Below are 25,712 nucleotides of genomic sequence, written 5' to 3'. Positions count from 1 at the left end.
GTACCTACAGTCTTGTCTTGTGTTATTTATAGGGCTGCTATTAGATCTTGCATGATTTCTCAGGATATTGCATATCAATTTGTATTAACCATAGGATATGTTATGTAAACAATGAGAGAGGTTATCTCGTGACAACATCACAAGTAATGCACATCATGACTCTGTTCATGCGATATCACCTCTTACTTTAAGAATGCACAAACACAGAGGGCTCATAAGAGATTTACAGAGGAACTTTTCTCAAGCACATAACGATATGCAAATATCTCAGGATCAAAGGTAAGTCAAAGAAAAATGGCACTGAGTAGAATAAGCCAGCTCAGCTAGCAGCCTAACTACATGACAGACCCACAGGCAACTTCAGAGCTGTCAGCTTCACTGCCTGTGGAGCCCACCAAGGGGCCAGATGCTGCTGCTGGATGAATATTTACAGCAGCTTGGCATCTGGGCTCCGTGATGGCCTGTGTGTCATGTTGGAGTGGGAGCTTTCACTGTGCTGCTGGGGACAGACACAAAGGAAAACAGATTTGCTGAGGTTAATGGTAATTAAAAAGAAATTGTCATGACTGTTTTTAAGCCAAGTTCTAGCTGCCAGTTATTAAAGAGCAAAAACACCTCAAAAAACAAACCCAAAGCTTTGCTTTATTTAAAAGCACACATTTAAATTACGCACACTTGCTGTTTATTTCTAGATTCTGTCAGTGTTGTACTGAGCAAAAGTGTGAAGCATATCCACATACATGTGTACACATATATAAACCCCACATCAAATAGGGAGTTACATGCACAATAACTATTTGTTCGGCCTTGTATCATACTCAGTCTGGGCACAAAATTTACCTTCTCTACCCTGAGGATTGATGATAATGAAACTAATGAAAAAAATACTCCTCAGTTTTACTACTAGTGATTCCTAGTGCATTGCAAGTAAAAGCTACCCTTGTTTACTGAGATAGTGTTATGTATGCATGGTGGTCTAATGCTGTTAGGCTAGAAGAACAATTTTAGCCCTCAGCTTTGCTAATCGGAAAATATCACTGGAAAGAGGAATTTCATCTTTTTCCCTTCAAGTTTTATTAACAAGGAAAGTACTTTTTTGGATTTCTAACAATTAGAAAAATAGTGATCAAGCATTATTTATACGAGATTTTAAACTCTTCAGATGTCCTCTTGGCTGGCTGTCCTGAAATTGAAGACATACTTTAAAGAGAAAACAAAAAGTATTTGACTTACTTCTGTTGGTCCTGGAGGTAAAGAAAAAAGGATAGCTTTTTGAGGGTAGCTTTCTTCATATTTTTTTGTTTTGTTTTGTTTTCAACACAATGCATTAGCTGGTAGAATAAATTAAGAACAAACCAAGCCAGTGTCTGGTCTTAGAAGAGTTCTTGCCATCCGTGTTCTGGTTTAGCTTCCTCAGAAGTTACTATGATCCACAGACCAGAGAAAGAAGCCAGGTTTTTACCCTTTGTGAGTATGGTCAACTGCAGGTGCAGCTAAGAGCTGCATTGGATTGGCTTTTCTTAGGATTGAGCATGTTTCTTCATGAGCAGTAAGTGGCACTATTTTAACTGAGTGTATGTTCCCACAGATGGATGAAGTTCAACCCTGAGCAGGGGAGTAACATATAACCAGTAAATCACTTTGATCCTGTTTAACCCTAAAATTTGCACATGCACATGCCATTTGGACAAGAAAGCCTGTAATTTGGGCAAGAGAATTTGCTACCAGCAATCACAAATGACTATGTGGAGATGTGTTTCCTCAGACATAAGGGTCTTATTTCTCAATTTGATTCATCTCATTCATTTTCTTTTGCTAAATTTGGCTTTGCATTTTTTTTTTCCTATGAAAATAAGGTAGGATATTTCTGTTGACTCCTGAATGGTTGGAGAAGCACTTCACAACATTTCAGAATGCATTCAGAAACTACCTGAGAATGCACAAACCCAGAATGCCTGTAAAAGCCTTTAAATGCAGGCCAGCTGTTTGCTGTAACTGTCCTCTCCAACCCAGCAATCCTGTACCCCCAGTGAATTATTCTAAAGCACGTTCTAGACAAGAGATGTAATGGCCAAAATAGCAGTGTAAGAGACTTTCCAGAATGTTTATGACTGCTCCACAGAAACTGCTTTCCATTTTTGTACATGTTAGTTTTTTTAGATTTACTAATAACAGCTGGAAACTGAAACCTACATGAGGCTTACCCATGAAGAGATTGTCTAGTAAAAGAAAAAACACATGAAAACATACTAAAACATTTGATAAGGATTGAGGTGCAGTTAGTGCATTGAAATAGGTACATCTATTTAGCAGACAATTGAAAAAAAAAAAAAAAGACAAAAAAAAAAAAACCACAACAAACAAAAATAAATAAAAAAAACCCAACCAACCAAACAAACAAAAAAAAAAAAACAAACCAAACCAAAAAAACATGCCTGGAAAATGGTATTGTGGGTGAAATCCTGGCACTGCTGTGATGGACTTCATCCAGTTTGAAGTCAAGTAAGATTTTCTCCTGCATTAGAATCTGGAATGTTTGATCTGCTGTAGTTTCTGAGTCATCTTTCATGATACCTTTTCATTGACTGTAAAAGAAGCTGAATCAGACTAATGAGCTGACCCTTTTTTCATTTCTGAATAAATGATTCCATTGCTAAATATATAAAATGATAGATGTAATCAGTTTTGATAGTACAGGCAGTAAAGTAGTATTAAACCCTGCCAGGAGACCTTTTGAAATTCTAATAATAATAATCAGGTAATTAGAGCCAATTCAGTGTTTTTCCAGTATTAGTGTATGCTTTCCTTCTGTCAAATCAAGTCAGAAGTAAACAAAAAGTTTAATAAAACTGGAATAAATTAAGTTACTTCATTCCCTTGATCTGGAATTTGCTTGTTAACTGGTTCAAGAAGTTCCAGTTGCTTGTATTCCTCAAAATATCCCAACAAAGAAAGGTAATACATTGTGACAGTTGTGTGTATCACAACTATGTTGTCTCTGTATTCTGAAATCCTGATTCTAATGGAAAAGCAACTGTTCAGATAACTTTCTAGATGTTAAAAACCCCAAACCTGAAGTGTTTATTGAAGTGGGCAGACAAATTCTTGATCACAGGCTGCTGAATCTGATGCATGTCACAGCTTTGTGTGTGTGTATGTTAGAAGAATGAAAGAGGAAAACCAGCACTGGAACAGGTTGCCCAGAGAAGCTGTAGATGTACATCCTTGAAGGTTTTCAAGACTCTTCAGAACAAAACCCTGAGCGACCTGGTCTGGATTTAGTATTGACTCTGCATAGAGCAGGGTGGACTAGAAACCTCTGGAGATCTCTTTCAGTCTGAATGACTCTGTGATTTTCTGATCCTGTGAAAAAGTGAGTTTGTAAAAAGAAGTAAATATTAATGAAAGGCTGAGATTAGAGAACTCCATAAAGATTAAACGACAACCTGTCTCTGCTTTAAAAACAAAAGTTTACCTGTGCCCTGCAGGGGGCCACAGTGGTTTTGAGGCTGTTCCCGTAGGTTTCACCTCTTGAAGTCCCTACTGTTGGGAGTGATATTACATCAGAGATGACTCTGACACATCATTCCCAGCAGGTAACCCCATCCAAGGTTAGTAGTGTGCTGAATGATGTCATATCACAGTAGGCAAAGAAGTATTAAGTTATTACTTCTGATTTAGCCAGAGGAACACTTAATTGATTAAATTATTAAGTAGGGACTTTGGAAGGCATAAATGAGCAAACACATTTATTTCTACAGTTTGGTCTGTGACTGTGGTGGTAATGCTTGATTTAGGTTAAAAATGTTTGTTGCATAGGTGATGTTCCTAGCTAAAACATCCGCTGCTGTCATTCCAGAGGGTTCACAACTGCTTCAGTTCTTCTTGTTTTATTTTCCTTCTCTACCAATATCTTCAGAAGGCTTCTTAGACTAATATCCACTGTCAAAAAGAATTAATTTATCTCATTTTTGCATAGATGCTACTTACTGCCACTGAGATGATTCACAAGTAGAAGTGCTCTGGAAGCTTCTATCTAAATTTTGTGACAGAAAAATTACTGTTTATGTTGACCAAGTCAAGGAAAAAATGATTTGTCAAATCAAACTATTTGCTTAGAATTGGTCAGAGGCTAATCTGCCTCACCTAGCAAGCTGTTCCATAGAAAGTCATAGTTCGGTAGTTTATGTCTTTTCTTTCCATCATATACCACTCTTCTTAGCAAGAACATACCTTGTGATATTTGGTGGTACTTGATCTGGCAAAAGCCATCAGATTGTCTCCAGAAAACCTGTTGATCAGTGTACGTTATGGGGGACTTTCTCATTCTTTTGTCAGTTCCGCTAGCAAGACTTCAGCAATTGGATGAAGAACAAAGTTAAATTTACCATGGTAAAGTCAAAGAGAATTCCTCTGTGCAGACAGAGGTATTCATAATTCCTATGTAGTGAAGGCACTTGTTATCTTTCCATCAAAACAATCTAGTTGTGTTCTGTTTTCACAAAATTTTGTTCTACAAGTAAAAAAAAATGTATTTCTCTGCTTCCTGCTGATTAGAAGATGGTTGCCCTTTTGCTGTTTCTTTTTGGATAGAGATTAGACCAGTTGTGTGCATCATCCTAATAATGGATTACCAAAATTTTCTGTCTTTGAGGATTTTGATATGAGTAATTGAAAGACTAAAGTGTACATAGAGAGTAGCACCTTTCTGGTGAGGCCTACTATGAGTACACTTCCTAGTGTCCCATTGCCTTCTACTCTCTGAAAGTCCACTTCCACTGCCAGTTCCTGACTTTACTGATAATGTGCAGTTTGATCTATATGTTGGCTCTCCTGTCTCAGTCACTCACTGTCAAAACTGCCGCCAGTTTGGAACAGTGCAACTTGATGGAGCTAGGAATCAAACACAAAAGATCAAGGAAAAAGAAGCTTTCAGAGGTGAGGGGCCCAGAAAGTCCTAAATCCATTGGATTTATCCCAAGTTTGACTTTCTTATATACTGTGGGCTTTTCCTGTTCAAGAAATAATGCCATAACCGTAGTGATGTCAAACGCAATTATCTTTTTATTACTTTTTCCCGTCAGATCTTTTTGTACCTTGTAGAAGTTGAAGAATAAAAGATTAAACACTAGTAAGAATGGACTCTGTTGGTAAGAGGTAGCTTACACTGAAAATGCTTTTATAGTTCAGAACATGTCACTTTCTATAGAAAAAAAGATACAAGAATGAGTACTCCTGAAAAACAGCAATAGCAAAAGAAGTTATTTTTCCAGAAATACAAAGGTGGAAATATATATGTATATCTGGAATTAATGTGAAATTATATGCTGTAGGTTTAGCATAATAGTGATTCTACCTCCAATAACTGTAACTTGGAAGTCTGAGAAAGATACTCCCTTCAGAAACAGAGCCTGATTCTTGTCTATGTTCTGTTATTTGATAGCATACATAAATGTGAACCTGTATGTTGCACTTTATGTGGACTGATATGCTTTTTATTTCCTTTGAAGCTCTGTTTATGCAGATCTCTGAGTCAAGAGAATGATTTAATAAAGAAGAAAGATATACACAACATCAATAGACAATAGTAACCCATGAAATAATACATTTGGAAAGCTGGGAAATTGGCCAGTATTGATTTCAGACAACACAAGGGAAAATGCTTACGTTATGTCCATATAAAGTTATGGCTAAGTATTCAGTTTGCATTATCTTCCACTATTAAAGTGCACAAATTATGAACTTTGAAGAGCTTTTCAGCCTTTACAGGTTTTCAAATTCTTTCCTGTTGTCTAGCTGTAAAAGTATGAAAACAAAGATGTCATGAGGTGAGAGAAAAGACTGCAGAAGAGCTTACTTAGTCACATCAGTCTTTGTCCTCTGGGACATTGATTTTACTTAGTCCCACCGAACCTATTAAAGTTCATTTAGTGCCACCTACTCACAAGGTATATCACGGTTTCTTTCTTACCCTGCCCTGCATTTATTATTTATTATTAACCATTTTTAAATAACTAGGTATGTTAAATTACTGTACACTGTGTTGTGATACTCAAATCAAAGAAAGACCTAAAATGTTGTCTTAAGTTGTGATGGGTGCCTGATCCTTAATTTGCAGAATTTAAGAGTGAGTACAGAAAAAGATGCAGATGTATTTTGCTTTACATTTCAGGCATTTTATAAAGAGAAATCCAAGTTTTGTATGCACTGAGGTAAATAGTAAAGCTTTCATTATCTACTTCATAAGAAGAAATTGATCCAGCAAAAATGGAAAGAAATAACCTTGACCAATCCAAAATTTATATAAAAACTTCTGCCTGATAGACATCTTTCCGGTCCATGGAGTAATTGCACACTGAAATTATGACCTTTGGAATGAGAACTCCTTTTGAGCTCTATTATGTAAAGATGTAATTGGGCCATAAAATCCTTATAAAAATTTATGAAAGAAATTTAACTGAATGAGACTGGTGGATGATTTAGAAACTTTAGTATCTCAGTCACTTTCCTGATTTTATACCTTAAAATTTCTCTGAAGTGATAGCATTGTCCCATCTGGGTAATGCCTTTCACTAAGTGATGACATCAGGATCTTCTCCAGAAGATCATGTTTAGATGAATCTTTGCTGTCTATTTGTTTCTGACACCTAAAGGGTACAGAATGATGAAGATTATCCAAAGTGATGGGTAACCTTTGATGTCCACCATAAGAAATCATAAAAGTATATGTCTTTTAAATGGTAGCAGCGCATAGTCATCTCAGGAACTCAGTAACATCTTTGGCTGAATATGCAGAACTGAGGCACTTGGTCACAAGCCATGCATAATGGTCATGAGCTTTTAGAATTAAGTGTCTGTTAAGGCCTTCAGACAACTGAAAGTAACACATTTACAGTTTTGTCTGTTTCCTCCTTTCATCCTGAGTCCATCATCTTTGTGGACTCCAAAAATCTCATAGTCTCTTTTGAAAACTGTGAGAAACAATTAAGAGTAAGAGTTAATCCTCCAGTTTTATTGTATTATCAAGTGACTTTCTGTTAAAAAAAAAAAAAAAAAAAAGTTTCTTTATTCAGGTACATGATACATGATAAAACTCAAGTTTAGAAATGTCAATAGCTCACTCAAGTTTATGAAGCCATTTGCTCATGAGAGGTGTTGGCTTGCAGTTCCTCTGTATCCAGTATGATTTCCTACTGCCTGCCAAGTGGATGTTGGTGCAGTCCTTAACTGTAGGAATACACTGTTGCAATAATTATAAACAACACTTTCACAAAAATTATTTTTAGAACAGCAACTGTCCTTTTCAATGTAAACATATCTTTTTCTGCCATAGTGGCAATTTTAATGTGGGCAAGCAGTATTCCATTTGATTTTTTGTAGGTGGTATCCTCAAATTACAGATAAAAAATTTCCCTTTCCCTTCCCACCACAAGCATGCCTGGTTATTTCTAAGTTTAAAAATATGTTGGTTCATATGAAAGGTACTAATTTTTTTTTTTTTTTTAATAAGATCGGATTTGTTTATTTTGCTTGTTGTTCTTCCACAATACTGTGGAGCTGGAGAACTACTTCTGTTTATTTGCTTTCAAATGAAGGTAATTCAATTTTACAAGGCAGTATTTAGGTAATGTTATTTGAAAGAATATCAGGTATGTTGGATGTCAAAGATAACTGGTATTGTATTTTCAGAGTTCAGAAGGTAGTGGTTGGGGTCTTGCACTTGTTTTGTGAATCTAGCAAGGTTCTTTGGCACATACTTAACTGTAAATATATGAAGACTCTCCAAAATTGCATGAAATATAAATAAAATCATAAATAAACTTGAAGAAAGCAGTTATCTAATGTAATTCCCTCAACATATGCACAGAGCAGAAGTCTATTACTTCTGATGAAGACGCTGCTCTTTTTTGTTGAGGATAAAGAAGGAGAAAATAGGAGTTCTGAAATGAGGGGAGACATTTGTAGAGAGAAGAAAGGCATGTGATAGTAAATATATGAGAATGTTAGTTACACTATTACATTAATTTTTTATGTTGCTCCTTTATTTTCTTACTGTCCTCTCTTATTAGTCTCTCAAAGCAGGAATATTTCTGAAATCACAGCAGTTCAGTCTGGATGTATTCAGCCCTGTGCTTTGTAAGACCTTAAGTTCACTTGAAGAAAAAAATGCAGGCTCCTAAGTCATTTGGCTACGTTTGAAAATTTTAGTTTGTGTTCTTAAAGGGTTTACTTTAGAAAAAATATTAACTTATTCCTGTAATTAATCTGCATTGTTATCAATATTGTTTGCTTTGAAAGGACCTTCAGAGATCAGTTCCACAGAAGGATCCGTCACCAGTATCCATTTCACTTTTCATTTTAGTCTTAGAACCTATTTGATTCTGCTGTAAGGTATCTGGGTATCTGAGTATACAGAGCATGTGACACAACTCTCTTTCCAGACAGCAAATGCTGTTTATGTGTTTTGCTGAGGTGCCTTCTTTCTGCCCCTGCCAAACCATGGATTTAAGCTACTTCAGCCTAACCACATCAAGAACATCAAACTATGCCAGTAAACATCTGATAAGCCACTGGTACCAGTTCCATTTATCATTGACTTTAGGCACCTCAGTGGTCTTCACATACCTAGCAATGCTACACCTAACAATTGTTTAAATATTTTTCACTTTTAGGTTTCAGACATAATATGGTAGTCTTCTGATCTGGCTACCCAAGCATGTTTTTTTTTTGACAATATATGGGAATGACATTTTTCAGTAATCTTTCAGTTTATGTACATTTCATAATACTTTTAGCAGATTGTCTTATTTATACAATACGTGATATTTGTCTGTTTTCTGTATTAAGGTTCACTCAACAAAATGCAGGTTTAAAAGTTTCTTTTTTGACACAGAGTAACTAATGCATTGTTCTGACAGTTATTTCTAAATAAGAAAAGACTTAAGAAGAGAAAGTGTCACTTGTATGCATATTTGTGGTACAATAATATATCTTATGATTTAGATCCCTAAACTGATCTTATGAAGAGGCAGAGACCTCTTCCTAACTAAAGGGATGGCGCTTGGTTGAAGTCAATCATCAGGTGGACTTTTTACATTTCTTGGAAGGAAGGAGTTGTATATGGATAAAAAATAAACATAATACCGAGGAAAATGGAAACTAATGCAGCTTTTATAAGTTTTCTATACTATTCCTATCTTTAGACTATTTCAATGGCAAAATGAGAATTAGTCATTCAATACTTTGTCTTTCAATGGAAACTGAGAAAAAAGTTAAAAAATAATTTTGTGTTTAAACACGCAAGTAGAAACAGGTACAGTAAAATTGCCCAACCTGCACTGAAATTACCTGAACATGTTTCAAATACATGGCCTGGAAGCCTGACTACTTTTTTCCCTCCCCCCAAACCAACAATATCCATCAATTTTTAATTTGGATTATTTTTTATTTTTTTTTTTTCCCCAGCAAAATATATTGGATATTTTTCAGCAGATATTATCTTTCTGTTATTTCCTAACTTTTGAGTATTTGATTTTTGTATGTATTGTATATAATATCTATATATCCAGTGGAAGTAAATCCATATTATAACCAATGAAAGTGAATAACAAAATAGAGATGTGACTGTCACTGTCGTGTCCCCTCTTCTTTTTTGTGTTAATGTTTATTTTCTCATGGCATTGATCTCAAAATCTTTAATATCATGCTGAAGCATGAGCCATTGAAATTTTCAGGATGTGGTGTGTTGCAAGAGGAAAAATATATTTGTGTTATGTGTCTATTGGATGCAGCAATGAGTAAAGAAAGAGCTATGGACTGTCACCGTTTTAGGTAAAATGCATAAAATTGATGGTAAACTGTTCATTGACCTAGGTGGTTTCCTACCTGCTACACATGTGCCTATTCATTTTAGATATCTAAAAGTCAGACCAATATGCTAAGCACATATTTCTGCAGTCACATAAGACATGCAGAGGCTGAGTCAGAATACGGGTTTAAAAAACCCAAAAGTTAAAGCAAGGTTTAACACTTATGATGACAGTAATATTGTATCGACAGCCAGTTCCAAATACAGGCTTCATTCTAACTCTATTCATTATTTGTCATGCTTACTTATATGGAAAATAGTAAAAGGGGAGACATTTGGCTTTTAGTTATTATGTGGTACTTACTGATAATTCAGGTGAATCAACATAAATAAATCCTGTTGCTTACTAAATGATGATTTCTTGTCTGCTCTTTAATACGAAGACAATTAATGTGAATAGATAATTGTTGGGCAAGGGCTTGTGAATACATGTGCAATTCATTTAATATCTCTACGTTCAAGGTAGAAATGTGCAGTTAGATATAGGGGGGGCAGTGAGAACACTCACAGACATGCATTACTGTCTGAAAAACAGAATTCATGACCTAAAGAGAGTCTTTTTGCAGTGTCTTTTGTGGGTACTACAATGAACTCAACTAAAGAAAGTGTCCTTTGAATATCAGACCACCCAGATTTGCTATTGAGATAGAAAATATGTTTATAGGAAGGTTTTAGGTGTGCTGTTCACTAATTCTTTTACTGTCTAAAAATGTATTTTTAAATGTCCTTGTTTTTTCCTTCCAATCACATAATCAGTTAGTCCATGTTTCTTTTCTTGCAGGGCTAAGCTGCCTTCCTCATTTTTGCAGTTCATCAATACAAAACTGATTTGAAGCTGAGCTGTATAATAATAAGCCTTTCAGCAGCCAGGCTTGACACTTGCCTTGTAATTAAGGCCTTGATGGTTGTGTTGATGGCAAATGAAAGAAAATGGCTTTGTTCTCAATTCCAGAGGCTTGATTGCTGGTTCTCGTTCTCACCTGAATTCGACCCATTCTGCATTGTGCACATGATTGCTGGAGTGTGAGTAATTGCAGTGCTGGCAGATGACATTTTCATGAAGCACACTCTGCACTGCTCCAGAGGGAATTTACTGAATTTATAGCAGGAGAAGCTCATCAAACATGGATTTAGGAAATGCCTATGTGAAAAGTGGGAGCCCACAACCAAATATCAGAGCTTTTCTTTTGACATTTGCTTTTACATAAAGGACTACTGTCTGCAACCTGTCTTACCTTATGGTAGCAGCCTATTCCTGACTAGATTCTGTGATTAAGTACAGTTATTGAAGTTCATTAACACAGGGGTTTTTTTTTGGCATATTTTCTTGTAATTTTCTGTTTGCTTGAATAGGAGTCTCTGGAAAGGAGATGGAAAATTGTTTTCTCATTTCCATTCATATTTTTGCATTTCCCTAACCTTTCAACTATTTCAAAATTGTCAGCTGTTTCATGATACTTACTGATGAAAATGTATGCTTGGTTTTTATTTAAATCCTCTAATTTTCTCAACCTTTTTGCATTGCAGCATATTTTGTTTATTTTAAATGAAAATGAATGTACATTTAAAATAGTCACAAAAGCTTCTGCAATGGAAATATACTTCAGCAATTACTAACCTGATCTTTAGAAAGAAAACATTAATGACTTTTATATTGACAAGATCACGAATTTCAATGAAGGGTGTTTTGTGTGTTGTAAATAAGAATTGTATACTGAAATTTTGCATTGTTGGTAACATATGCCATGATATGCATGAACTTCCCTACCCTCTGCCTTTACTACTTCTGCCTTTTCCTCTCCATCTGACAGTCTTTGTGACTGTCTCATATTCACCATGTTCATGTCTGAGCCCCTGGTGCTTCTCTTCACTCTCGTAACACAATAGCGCTCAGATGACTACCTGTAGATTGTGACTGTGGTTGTATCTTTCCCACCACCTGAACCAACAGAAACATTTCTGGAACCCTGCTGACCTTTTTCAATCACAACTGTTTAGGCTGTTGCCAACTTTGCACGTGAAGATCCATAGCTGCTGTGACTCAGACATATTTTTACAGTGCTGTCTGTCTGACAAGCCAAAATATCAGCACTTAGTTTTTTAATATTTCTTGAAGCTTCTCAGTCATGGTAAATAGAGAAACTTTACTCCTTGCATTTGGTATTAGTGAAATTGAACTGAACAATTGAATGATTGAAGGTTGCAAGTTTTTTTAATTAGGCTTATTGATTAACCCCTAGGAAAAGTTAGGTGAGAAGTCCTTTGAGTTTCTGCAATAAATGTTTGATCCAGAGCCGTGCTGATTATTTAAAATACATAGAAAAAAAAAATTGAAGGTCTAAGCTGCTGATGTTAAACTGCCTTTTGTTTCAGGGCCTAACTTATCCTCATTTCAGTAATGGATCTCTATATCAATACTAATAAATGGCAACAGGAGAAGAATCAATCTAAACTGCTGACAGTTGTTTTAATTTATACTATAGTCCTCAGGTAACTGGGTAGCACAAGGGGAGACTTTCAAAGTGTCTTATATAAATTTATGGATGTTATGCTGCTGTCATTTACAAAAAGTAGGATTTTTTTCTTGTTGATTTGAATGGGAACAAGGTGGAACCTGTTGTAAATACATCTTGGTTTTAGTCACACATAGTAGATCTCCTAATATATTTCCAATACTAGTGTTCAATTCTGCTCTTAGTCTTAAGTGTTCCTTGGGGACTCATCACATTCAGGTTCAGATCCTCAGAAATTCTTAGGCAATTAAAAACTTTGAGAATTTGGGTTTCAGAGAGTCCCTTGTCTTTTGAAGCCATGAAAACAATCACACTGAAGGTCTAAGGCTTAACAGCTGGAGACAAAAGTCCGTGGTTCTTCATTGTGTCCCTTACAGTTATTACTGGAAAGCTGAGATGCAGCCAGATACCTTTGCACTTGCTGATACTCCTGTTGAAGAAACATTAGGGACCCTTGTACACTACAGCAGCCTCTTGAGGTTCATTCCTGCTCTTGGTGTGTTCCTCTTGGAACAGTCCCTCTCTTACGTCGAGATCTGAGTGGCATCTCAGCCCCAAGAGGGGAACCTGCCGTTAACTTTCACAGTGCCTGCAACAAAACAACACATACCTGTCCAGGACTTGTAGTAGAAAAACGGCAGGTTGTCATCCTCTGTGTCCTTAGTCAGGATCTTTGACTTACAAAATTGCTTCCTTTGTGGGAATGAGACCTGGATCAAAGGAGAACATACTGAGAAAACCCTGAAGAACTTTTTGCAAATCTGTGGCAAAACAGTAACCTGTGAAGAAAGGAATGAAAACAACAGCCACTCTACTAAAACAGTGAAGTCTGGCAGTGAATAGAAGCTTTTGAAACTTGCTGAGATGACAAGAAAAAGCTGCCTGATACCATTACCTTAATTATGGTGACAGTCCGAGACATATTGGGCACGGCGATCAAATATTACATTATGTAGGCCATTTTTGGATAGTATTAGCATCTAACACAGCAGCTGTAATGTTGAGAATTACCTTAATGCTTTATTGTAAAAGTTAAAATATTGCAAGTCATGAAAAATGTTCAACTAGCATTCCTATGACCTTCTTGTCACTACCTCTGGTACTTATTTGAAAGCTTCAGCTCACTTTAATAATCCTTCTCTTACCCTATTTGTAACCTTCACCTTTTATACACATATCTCATTAGCTTTCTCAGTGAGAATGTTAATAAATCTTCTTTAATTTTCTTTAACACACCCATTCATGCTTGCTTTTGTGTCATCTTTTCCTCAAACTTCTCCCATTTGCCTCAGTGACCCAACACTCAGACATCTTGTTTGCTGCCCTTGCATGTCCCTCTTGCTTTTCTCCTTACTTTGCTTTGTGTCTTGTGCTTGACAGTATGAACATGTCTTCTCAGCAGTGGCTCTTAATTACACCTGTCTTTTCTATTCACTTCTACTGTTCACATCCACAGGAAAGAGGGTGCCCATCTCATGCTGTATTTTCAGAGTCGTGAGATGACTTTTAGGCATGTGGCAGGGAGCTGACTGTGTATCACTCAGTGCTGAGGCTATTGCATGAGACCATTGACTATTTTGAAATATTTTTCTTTTCCTCTCTCCCTTTTTTAAGCCTTGAACAATTTTACAGTAAAGGGAAGAGTGTCTTACCTGACTCTGCTTCTTCTGTGCCCATTGTAAAGGCCATTACATTCTCTGGCACCACACAGCATGTTACATTATTTGCTCTTGTATTACGATTTTCCAGCCAGTGTAGTCAGTCATCAACAGTTATTTGTTTCCATTGAGAAACCCAAAGTTCTTGGGCACTACAATGAGTGTATGTGAGTAGCTCTTCTATTACTCAAAGGGAGGTGATGAAAGAGCAGAAGTTTCCTCCTTTCATTTATAAATGGGAGTGTTCCTGTGGTTTTTGTTACACCTTCTTATAAGTCAGCACAGCTATTTGGTATGGCCTTATTACAAATCTTTTTAAATCTAAATAAAATTTAAACTTGTCTTTGCAGTATCTGTTAATCCATGTTATTTTTTCAACACCTGTGCTACCTGCTAGCCAAGCATTTTTGCTTTCTCTTTTGATACAAATTAAGCAGCGCAGAGCTGAAGCACACTGTAGTGTATTAGATAATGGATTCTAAACATATCTAACTTTATTAATGATATATTTTTTGTACCTTTGAGGACAAGTTGTACACCTGTCTGTGTATCTGCATCTGCAGATTATTCTTCCATTTAGGAATGCCCTACGTTTACTCTACAGATATGCCAGTACAGCTCTTTGATGTGTAGTTCACATTGTAGCTGATACATCATCCCACCATAGTTTTACACTTTTGACACTATTAGAAAGCAATCTGCTGTAGGAAATCACCATATAAATATCCCATGACCCATTTGAGGTCTCCTATACCTGCATCAGAGGACACCAAGGCTTTGTCCTCCTAACACCTATGTTCAAAAGCTTTTTGCTTTCCTATTTATTTGCTATTAGAGGTTTTGTGTTGGGTTTATTTGTAGGAGTGCTATTGTCTATCTCCAGGTAACTGAGGTATACTCCAGCTTTGCACTTGAGGCACTGCTTTAAGTAGTGATACCAGCTACTGTTCCATTACCTGACAGGACGAATGAAATATGGGGAGGAAAGAATGGGTTTCTGAGATAATGTCACCTGAGAAATAGTCTGAAACCATGAAATGCTTTCACATAACAGAGTAACAGTCATGGCTATGTTTTTACTTTTAATGCAATTTGGGAATAATTTAGTGCTCTAGTTGGTTCACAAATCATTTGCAAAGGAATCCTATCAGTAGGACCATATTCATTTTTCTGAAGTATTTTCCAGTTGTTCATGCAGACAAATGTCAGCCTTGTAGGAGAGTTACTCTTTCTGTTTACACTTATACACATTTATTCTTAGTGTGTGAGTGATCGCGTATTGTTTTAGTTTTTGATTTGGCTGTCCTTGAAACGACAAAATAATGGAAGGGCAATGAATAACTAGTAGTAAATACTAGTTTTCATTTCAGGATCTATCTTCCTCTAAATACAACTATAAATATAGACTGGTTTGTAAACATTATTTACACTTTTCTTTTTTGTCAAGTGTCACTAAAAGATCAATTATTTGTATTTCAAACAAATCTTTTTGAGTACTGTACAAAGCAACAGTAAGTTTCATTCACAGAAATACTTTCAGTGATGTAAATCATTCCAGCTGAGTATACATAATGGTAATTTTCAGGTCCAGACTAGTATTTTAGCATTAGCTGTATAATGTTCTATAAACATGCTGAAAAGAGTATTGCTTATATATTTGCTACTAATATGCTTATCTGCAATATGACTTACCTCAAAACAGACTCAGTGCTTTCATTTCCACATTCAATTTTTTAAAATCAGTATTTCACTAATTTTATTACTAATTAATTGTTTCTTTTGCATTTAATTCAGTTCCACTTAGTTTATTTGTTGGTTCTGAGAATCTTAATGTTAAGTATCTTTATATAAATTACTATTTTGAAGAGTAATCAGTTGAAAGATAACAATTTGTATTGGTCAAGGGACATAAGAGCTGGGAGCTTCAGAGTGAACAGCTGTTGGTGTGACAGGGTGTAACAGTGAAAGAGGATCTCCCCATACATGTTGCTTTTCTGTTCTGATAAGAATAAAGCAGATTTCAACAGTGACACATGAAAAAAATCACTGTTCAAACTTGTTTACACATGGCAAAACAGTAGTAAGGCTTCTGTGTGCCCTTCCTCCTTTCCTATTTATAAGTAGATAGGTGGATAAAAGATAAAGATCAGTAACTATCTACCTATCTGTCTCTCTAATGTATATGCATCTTAACTCATTAGTCTTTAAAGACCTGTCAATTTTTTTTTAAACATGGCTCAGGTAGATCATAGGACCTTTCAAGTGACTATCAAGCTGAGCCACAGGAAATGTGTGCTAATATAATGTGTTTCCTGGACCAGGCTCTGAAGCTTTATTTTTGTTGTACTGAGAAGGCTACTTCTATGCTTCTATATATTATAGTATGCTCGGTATTGTACTTTCATTTTGCTCAAAAGATGGTCTTGCTGTTAAATAACTTCGGTTAAGGATTAAAGGAGAGAAAAAAAAAAATAACTTGTGACAACAGATGGCAAAACCGGGCCTTAGTCCACAGAGGAGTCAGGAGGTGCTCGGCACCTTCACCTGTGGTCATTAGGTTGTTCTGTCCTCGGTGCACAGTAGACTCTAAACAGCTCTGCCCAAAATCTGGCATTGTAGGGACATCAGTAACACGTGATGCTTCGCCACATTCAGCTAAAATAAAATTCTTCTCCAACAGTTGTCAGTGTAGGAGGGTAAAACTAAATCTGCTAATAACTTTTGCTGTATATAGTTTATAGTTTGCAGTGTATAGGTCTATAACCTGTAGGTTAATGCTATTTATTTTACACTTCCATTTGTCTAGTTATTTATATTTCTTAAGATGCCATCGCTACCTCTCGTTTGCTTCAGAAAACAGCAGGAAAGGTCCAGAAAGGCAAATCAGTTCTCTGCCCTACACTTAATTTAATCATTGGCAAGTTGCTTTGATTACCTGCCTGATTTTCTCCTACTCTGGCTCTCTTGGGTAATACTGTATTGAGGAGGTGAATCTGAACACAAAAAGGTGTTTGTTGGCTTTTGAAATGACTCCAAATCAACAGCTTTTAATACAACAGCCTTTCTCCTAACATGATTTGCTTTGTAGTAGGGTTTTAAGATGCAGGATAAAGTACAACACTGTGACTGATGCAGTCCTGTTGGGGTGTCATCCACCTACTTAAGGCAATATTCAGATTCCATATTGACCTGGCACTGGACGCATTCTTCACTTCGGAAGAGCCACAAATAACACTGCAAAGACTTCCCTTGTGTTTTCACCATCCTCACTGCCTTCTGCAATCAGGAAAGTTCACAGGTTTTTCACTCAGTTGTTAGTGCACTGTTTCCCACTTTCTCCCATGTGCCTCACAGTCGGGACAGAACTGTTTATCCACCGTGTGAGGAATGCACCCAGCTTTTCCAAAAACTCCCCTCAGTGCCAATTGTGTATTTTCCTCATTAGTTTCAAATTCTTGTTTGTCAGCGACAGATTCTTTGAACTGTTAATCCTACCTAAGCTACACTTGACATCAGAGAACATGACATGCAGTATTAACAAGGATGCTCATGGACCGTCTGCTCTCAATGCTGATATTCTTAAATTTTCTGAGAGCACTAAATGTCGACTTTGGCTATCTTCTTCCTCTGATGAAGGGCATTTACTCTGATATATTTTTATATTTCAGATTACTTTTTCTTAATCATCCTTTTTTATTTATAGATAATAGTGTTTTGTAAGTCTAGGAAACATTTATCTCCAAGCAGGAGTGGCACTGTCTAATGGTGGATTTACATAAAAGTTGATGTAAAAGCTCAAAAATGTTTACACTTCTTTGTAGTTTTAAATATGTTGTGAATAGAAGAAGGTAGTACATCAAATATGTAAAGATAGAGAAAACACTTTTTCACCTTATATTAAGTACTTGTTGACAGTTGGATCCAGAATTTCATATTATGATTGAAAAAAAAAATGTATATGTTATTCAGATAATGTTTTTTAACTTATTTTTTTTTTATATATTTCTTGACCTCTGATTTACTGTTTGTTTCTAGAGGTTGGGTTTATGATATTGTTTCCATTGAAAAGCATGACAGAAGTCTGTCTAGTGTCAGCAGAAGCAGGACTAGGGCCACTGTATTTTTATTTATACATTATTTTGAATAATCAGAAGCATGACTTTAGTGTCTGTGAGTTTACATAACCTGTCATCTGCTAAAATCTGTCCATAATCAGAAATGTCTTGTAAATATTAAGTCAATCCTTTAAATCAGTTTTTTAAAATATCCAACTATTTGAAATAGCTGTAATTATTTCATCTTTCCCTGAAAAAAAAAAAAACAGTAAAGCAAATTAAATCACTGCAAGAAACAACTCAGGTGACCATACTCAGTCAGACTGGAGGAAGTACACAACCTCTTAGGGGCAGGCAGTGTTTACATGAGAGTGAGGTAGAGCTGGGCATTTCCTTGTGATTTTATTTTACTGGTTCAGTTTTTCTTCTGTACCTTCAGGGATAATAAGAACTGGGAAGTCTTTATGACCTTTGGGGAGCTGCTGGTTCTCATCATCAGTTGGAATTTAACTGTTTTGTGGGAATTTTCTTGGCTGCTACTAAAATACCTACTGCTGATCAGGATAAATTATCCATTCCAGCTGTTTTTGAGATTCTCATATTAACTGTATTGCTTAGGGCATCTCAGAGACCTTGTAATTTAATTTTTTAAATATTCTTTCTTAGGTGCTAAGCATCAGCGAAAGTCTCCACACTTGCCTCTTACAAATACCTTATATTTCCACTTTTGCTAGGGTAGTTTAGTTTTTCATTTGGGTTCCTGAAACAAAGCATTTTTATCGTTAGCAGAATTTTAATGGAAAACTGTGGGGACTTTCTTTTTCCAGTATTCTCAGGGACAAGCAAGTGCCTATAGCTGCATGTGGATTTGCCGAGCTGATACTGAGGCAGGTCTCTGAATAGATGCTGTGCATGTGGAGACTTGATTTGCATATGGGGAACAGTATTCCCCATGAACACAAGAGTGCTGTTGGATATCAGATTTTCGGATTTGAAATGGAGGGTCAGGAGTGCATAGTGGAAACCAGCATTGTCATCCCCTTATCCCTGTCTTCGCGTATTTTAAGAAGTGATTAATTTTCAGATCTGTTAATTCTCACTATTTCAAATAATCAGAAGTCGTAAGCAGACCTCAACACGATGTCATTGGGAGACAAAAGGGAAAAAAAAAAAAAAAAAAAAAAAAACACATTAATTTTTAAACCTATTTTAAATTCATCAGCAAATTAGGCTGTATGGAGCACATGCATTTATTTACACGACCCCCCGAAATTGAGTAGTCCCATTGGGAAAGCGGGCGGCGTGTGGCCCCCCGCCCGCCGGGAGCAGGCGCTGCCCTGCCCGGGCGCTGCCGAAACCCAGTGCCCAGGCCCCGAGCGCCTCCCGCAACCCCACCCCCAACTTCTAAATGATCCATGTCAATATAGCCTTTAAACAAAAGCAGAATTATAGTCTGTATGGAGCATTGCGCAGCGTTGTTGGTACCTTTATTGTGTAAATAATTATTTCTTACCTGCAGCTGAGTTTATGATTGAAGTTGCACAGTGTGTTATGGGCATTTTCTCCCTAGCAATAAATCCATCTATCCTTACGTAGGAAAAGTTTTTTTCTAAAATCAAAGAGAAGAGGCACATTAAGATCACCGTGAAGATGCATACGGAACTATATATAAGATACTTCTTTTTAAGCAGTAAATTATTGGAATGTATGGTTTATGTATATTTCCTAAGATTAATTTACTCCCTCATAATGCCAGTTTAGAATAAAGAAACCAAACTAGAAACCAAGAATTCTGGACTCTTGTGAAAAGTTATTTGGTATATGCATAATTGTATTTTAGCCAGTTGAACTATGTATGTGAGAAATTGATATTATGAAATTATGAAAGGATTTTATGATAAACACGATGATTCTTTTGTTAAAAGGTTCTGTTCCTGTGTACAGTTTCAGAAGTTTTTACTTAGATTCACAGACTATTTTGAAGATTAAAAGACCCTCTCTTTGTTTTTATAAAATTGCAAAAAAAGTAATGAAAGAATACTGCTTAGTATGTTTACATGAAAAAGGTTTCTTTAATAGAAAATAGTTTTTACACTTATTTTTATTCCCATTTTCTAATCTTGTAGAGTATTTCCTTGCCTGGAAAGTAGCATATAAGAAATTGAGTACAGTATCTTTTAGAGGATTTATGGTAATGCTGCTGAATTTAGCTGAGCATAAACAGCATGGTGAGCCCCTCAGGGTCTCTTCATTTTCCTGACACACTCCACTGCTGCCCCATTAACACTTCGTCTGTTATTGCCATCTACTCAGTTTAATGAGTATCTTTGAATTTGAAGTTCTACACAAGAAACAATAGCTAAAATAACTGATGCACCTACTGCAGTGTTCAGCAGAGTACCTTATTCCCTTTGTAATTTTTTTTTAAATAAAAAGTACATTTCTATTCTTCAGCAGTGTAGTTACATCATGACGTTTTCTTTAATTACGGCAGGCACTAATCACAAGCACTGAGTAATGACTACAAATATGATGCTGCATCTGTCTGTGTGGAAGGTAAACACATGCTGAATGAATAGATGCTAGAGGAGGCTTTTCCTTACTTTAAAATTCATCCTATTAATACTGACTCTTTAATGTGAAGAAGGAATAGTGCTCCTGGAGACTTTGTGCTATCAAAGCAGAATACTTCTTCTGAGAAATCATAAAACAGAGGGACTAGGTGCTGCTTTCTGATACCTGTATGAATCCAACTAACTTCTGTAAAGGGTCAGTATGTGGCTCATTAGATTGGATTCCTAAAACTGAATTTATTACATTCCTCCGAATACATGCATAAAACAGCTTAAATTATTAAACAGTAAGCTGTATTATCAGACAAGGACTCAACCCGAATTAAAGCCTGAATAATACTGCACTGGGATGCATCACAGGATTTAAGAACAATTCTAATTTTGCATTGATTATTAACTGATCAGCAAAAGGTCACTCTAAATCACCTTAGATATTTAGCAGATAACACGTGAGTGATTTTCTCTGTTCCTGGTAAGCTTGCTGTCTTTTAGTAAAGTGGTTTTGTTTTGTTTTGTTTTTCTTTTAGAAAATGAATCTGGAAGAAAATTGGTGAATCCAATCCAGTGGACCTACAAGCACTCTGACAGGCTCAGAGAGCAGAGTCTGGACCAAAGAGCAATTACCCCACCAAACGATTTCAGGTACAATTGACCTAAATATAGCACTCTTGAGATTATTGACAAGAGTTCATTTCCTGTAGTGCTCTTCCCATTTGCTACTCCTGGTAACCACTGTGATCTTATCTGCCTGGTGCTGCATGACTTCTGGGATGCAGCTAAGAGTTCTGTTGCGCATTATCTTTAAACAGATAATTCATGCTAAAAGAATCATTTGCAGTTAAATTTGATGATGCATATTTTTGATGCTGAACTTACACAGAGGAGGAATGAGCGTCTGAATCTTCTTGAACCTGGATGCACTGGAATTCTTTTTACTGTAAAATCAGAAAGGTAGTATTAGTTAGGTGTAAACAAATAGGAAATTTTCTTTCAATAAACTGTAACAGTAGTCAGCTGTGCAGGATATATAGATTTGAAAACTTGCTATTTGTTTCTTTTTATATTTATTTATTCATAAAGTAGGGCTTCACCTAGTGTCATCCTACATCCAGGCAATCACTGTAGTTATGTGCTGGCACAAAAAACAAATGAGCATATAAACTGAGTGTGTAAGTGTACAAAATGTAGATGAACTGAATTCAGAGACTGGTAATGATAAGATCCATTTCAGTTTTGAAGAATGCATTTTTATTAAGCATTGCTTGCAAACTTGTGCAAAACACTGGATACGTTTGCATTCCATGTATGTGTGATATAGAGAAAATAGATGGTGTTCCCTTCGTGTTCATCACAGAGATTTTTTTGCATCCCTTTTTTTTACTGAGTTCTTATTTAGGAAACCTATGCATTACCCAGAAATTCAAAAGGCTAGTATCAGATTCCATGCTGAGCAGCTGTTGGTGAGCCATTTTTTACAGACCTTTATTAACTAATACAGCAGGACACAAATGTGTTGTTATTTTCCCACATATCCCCTATGTTTTCCAAAAAGAACATCAGAATACTTATTTTATTAGGGGGATAAACGCTGCTGATAGTCATAGGTCCCACTCCTCAAAGGAAACTCAGGAAAAAGTTCAGTTGAAAGCTGAATAATTTAAAAGATAGAGACACATATGCAATATATTGGTCTACTGATTGGTTCCTTTGATGATGATGGACAGCAGTTATAAATGTAGTTAGACTGAGGAATTCTATACTAAAATAAGATGAAGCACGAATCAGTTAATTACATTACATGGCAGTTAAGATATTTTAGGGAAAATTTAGATTAAATATAGGACAAAACTTACCTTTGATTTACTTTTTGCCAATCTACTGTAATGAGTTATTGAGACACAGCATATCACAGTGGAAAGCAATATTAATTTGAAATGCAAGTATAATGAGAAGAAAGCAGTAAAATCTGTGAAGATGGGATGAGAATATTCAAGGCATGTTTAAATGAGTTCTCGGCTGTTCAGGTTGAGGTCATAGAACTTCTTACATTGTGCTTTAGGATCCTGGGAAATCTGTGTGGTCCTTTCTGGTGAGCTGCTAAAGAAAATAATTTTAAATTTGGAGAAGTGAGGGAATGTACATGAGAATATTAAATGGATTCACGAGAGGATCTTTCTGTTGTAGAGTCTTCCACATGACAAAACAATTAAGGAACCACAGTGCTAGGGGGAAAAAAAAATAAAATCAATCCTGCCCCAACGCAGAGAGAGAGAACTCATAAGCAGTTACCAACAGCCCCACAGTCTGAATTGAAATATTTACCTTCTTTACATTTGATATTTTACAAGTAGAACTTCTCATGGTCTTATTGACTCCTGCAGTTCTGCAAGGGCATGACCTTGCAGACTAAACCCTACTGGTGTGATTTTTGCTATTTTCTTTTTGTACACATAAAATATATTTAAAAATTGATCTTATATCTGCAGAGGAGTGTCAGATACACACATTTTGTTAATCATTATCTTTATGTTGCAGATACCTGACATGGCTGACATACTACAGATGAGTAAATCAGTGTGAAACTTAGGAACTAACCTCTGAAAACCTCATGTAATCTCCCTTCTCTGTGTGAACGGTCATTGTGAGGATTGTTCACTTCAGCTGATGACAGATAGAAACATCATTCTGGGTCTTATATTAAGCTCCATCTTGCAATAAATTATGAACCCAATGAAAGGTGCAGCATCTTAAGCATTTTTAAATATAGATATTTGACATCTTCAAGGGATGTTCTGGTCCCTTACAGGATGCAGACCCATAGAGGACAATATCACTGATTAGGGATTTTAAGGCACTTTACCCCTGCTGCTTTATTCAGTTTACCCTGCCGGGGTGGTGAGAAGACATAGTAAAGCAACACTAATTAGGCAGTGTAGGAATCCCTGGTATGCAACATTCTTAGGCAGCTTTATATTCTTCCTGCTCATTCTACAGTGCCTCGGGGAATGAGAAAAGTCTAGTCCATTAATTAGAGAATTAGCTTAGAGTTGGGAAAGATGAGTTCAGGTTTTGTCTGTGCCACAAACTTCCTGCAGTGTTGAGCTGAGTATTGAGTAAAATTCAGCAAGGCCTAAGGATCAGGGATTGTGACTGTGTTTTCTCTGTTTTTGAAGCAGAATCAGGTGTCCTTCCATGTTTCGGGTACCTTAGTTACCCCATTTAAATAATTGAATAGTCAGAAATCTTAGTTTCCCTCATTAGCTGAAATGAATTCTCTATACTTTTCTATCATACTGTTCTTATGTAAGGATATTGATGGAATGGCAGGGATGCAGAAAGCAAAATAATGCCTTATGTTAGTTCAGACAGAGTATTACAAATACACTGCCGTGATAACAAGTTCATGTTAGCTCCTGGCAGTGTAAGTCTTCCTAATATGACCTTCTAAAAAAGCAAAGTTCATTAATCAAAATGACACATGTTGCTAAATTTACAATTTATAAATTACCATTGTAAATTTAAGTAGTAGAAATCATCACATAAAATTGTGCTACTTTTTCTTTGTCTCTCTCCAGACTTAAGTAGTTTCAAAAATGAGGCAGTAGGCTCTTTAAATTGCAGTTTCTAGGCAGCATCTCTGCTCCTGTGAACAGGCGTAGTTGTTTATATTGCATGGGCCAGCCAACTGTGATTGATCACAGGCTGCTGCTGATATTATCATGCTAAAGAGAACTGTTATGTTAAAGCTAAAAATGCCAGGGCAGGACATACGACCAATAAGATTTAGGAAAAAAAAAAAAAAAAAAGATTCTCGTGTTTTATTGTCAGCTCAGCCTGCCAGAATACCTAATCGTGAATCATCCTGAAGATTATTTGGGATATAAAATCAAATTAAGCCCACTGTCAGAGGGCATGGTGTCTCTTCACTGCACTAGCAGCTACATGTATAAATCCCAATCCCTTATCAAGGGGAATACACAACATAAGTAAAAATGTTTTTTAAGAGAACTGTGATGATGGTAGAGCTGATAATTTTTGTAGCAAACACTTAGGAAGTGTTGCAGTAATTGGATTAGAAGAGGTAAAAAATAATTTTGCTAGGTCATTACAGCTTCTTAAGTCCGAATCCCTCCTTTTCTACTATAGCATTTTATGAAGAAAGGTGATCATGCAGCTTATTTTGAGCAGTTGACAGTTTTTAGCTTTGTTTGAAATGATGCTTTTGTCATTATGAATACTGGGTTGTAAATTTTGGTGGGCAAAAAAACCCTCTTAGCATATAAGCACATTTTTGATTTTACCCACTTCAGATGAATGATTGAGTATTGCTTAGCTGCTATGTCTAACTGAAGTATTTCTTCTGATGCCAAGGAAGATGCAGAAGACTAATTTGAAAGCCAAGTGGAGTTAAGAGAAAGACTTCATTGATCAAATAGTGTTTGGATCAGGGTTGAGTTAGGCCAGAACTATGCTCTTTATAGAGAAGAAATAAAGATTTTATTAACAAACCTGCATATAAAAAAAGACTTTCCTACACCAAGGCAAAAGAGGTACAGAAGCACATTTCTACAGCAATACATTCATCCTCAGTGCAGTGAAGAATGCCAAGGAAAGGAATACACTTGATAAAATCTATAAAGAATCTTATCCAATAAGTACCTAAGGTCAACAGAAGGTAATTTTCTAGTCAATCAAATCTCTAATGAGAAACTTTTTTAAAAAAGATTTTTAAAAGTATGGCAGGAGGACAAAGTATTTGCAGGTTCTTACAAGCTTGTCAGTCCTGCCTGTATTCAAATACAGTTTATGACTCTGTAGTATGTCCTTGTTATTGCAAACAAAATTGAAAGAAGGAAGGGAACTCTAAAAGTTTCCTCTCTTCTTCCAAACACATTTTTGGGAAGGTGCAGAGGGAGTAGACACTACCATTTCATGGTCACCTTGCACATTTCAAGAGGGAGCTGCTCCACAGTCTTTTGGGACAGAGCAGGGCATTGCTGCTCAGCAGCTCTCAGTAGTATTGTCCCCAGATGACCTTGTGGATG

General features: G+C 36.2%; 1 protein-coding gene across 10 annotated transcripts in view; it reads left to right on the top strand.

Annotated features, from left to right (window-relative positions):
* The window catches only part of MYT1L (myelin transcription factor 1 like), a 308,557-nt gene that overhangs the window by 63,693 nt on the left and 219,152 nt on the right, over positions 1-25,712 (top strand). For all 10 annotated transcript variants that reach the window (XM_033009870.1, XM_033009871.2, XM_042803269.1 and 7 more), the window contains exon 2: positions 21,195-21,309. The gene's annotated coding sequence lies outside the window, so the exon portion shown is untranslated. The remainder of the gene's footprint in view (positions 1-21,194; positions 21,310-25,712) is intronic.

Source organism: Tyto alba, unplaced genomic scaffold (genome assembly GCF_018691265.1).
Source record: "Tyto alba isolate M040663 unplaced genomic scaffold, T.alba_DEE_v4.0 Super-Scaffold_40, whole genome shotgun sequence".
NCBI lineage: Eukaryota > Metazoa > Chordata > Aves > Strigiformes > Tytonidae > Tyto > Tyto alba.
The sequence above is the reverse complement of the archived record's forward strand: the minus strand, read 5'-3'. Positions and strand labels throughout refer to the sequence as shown.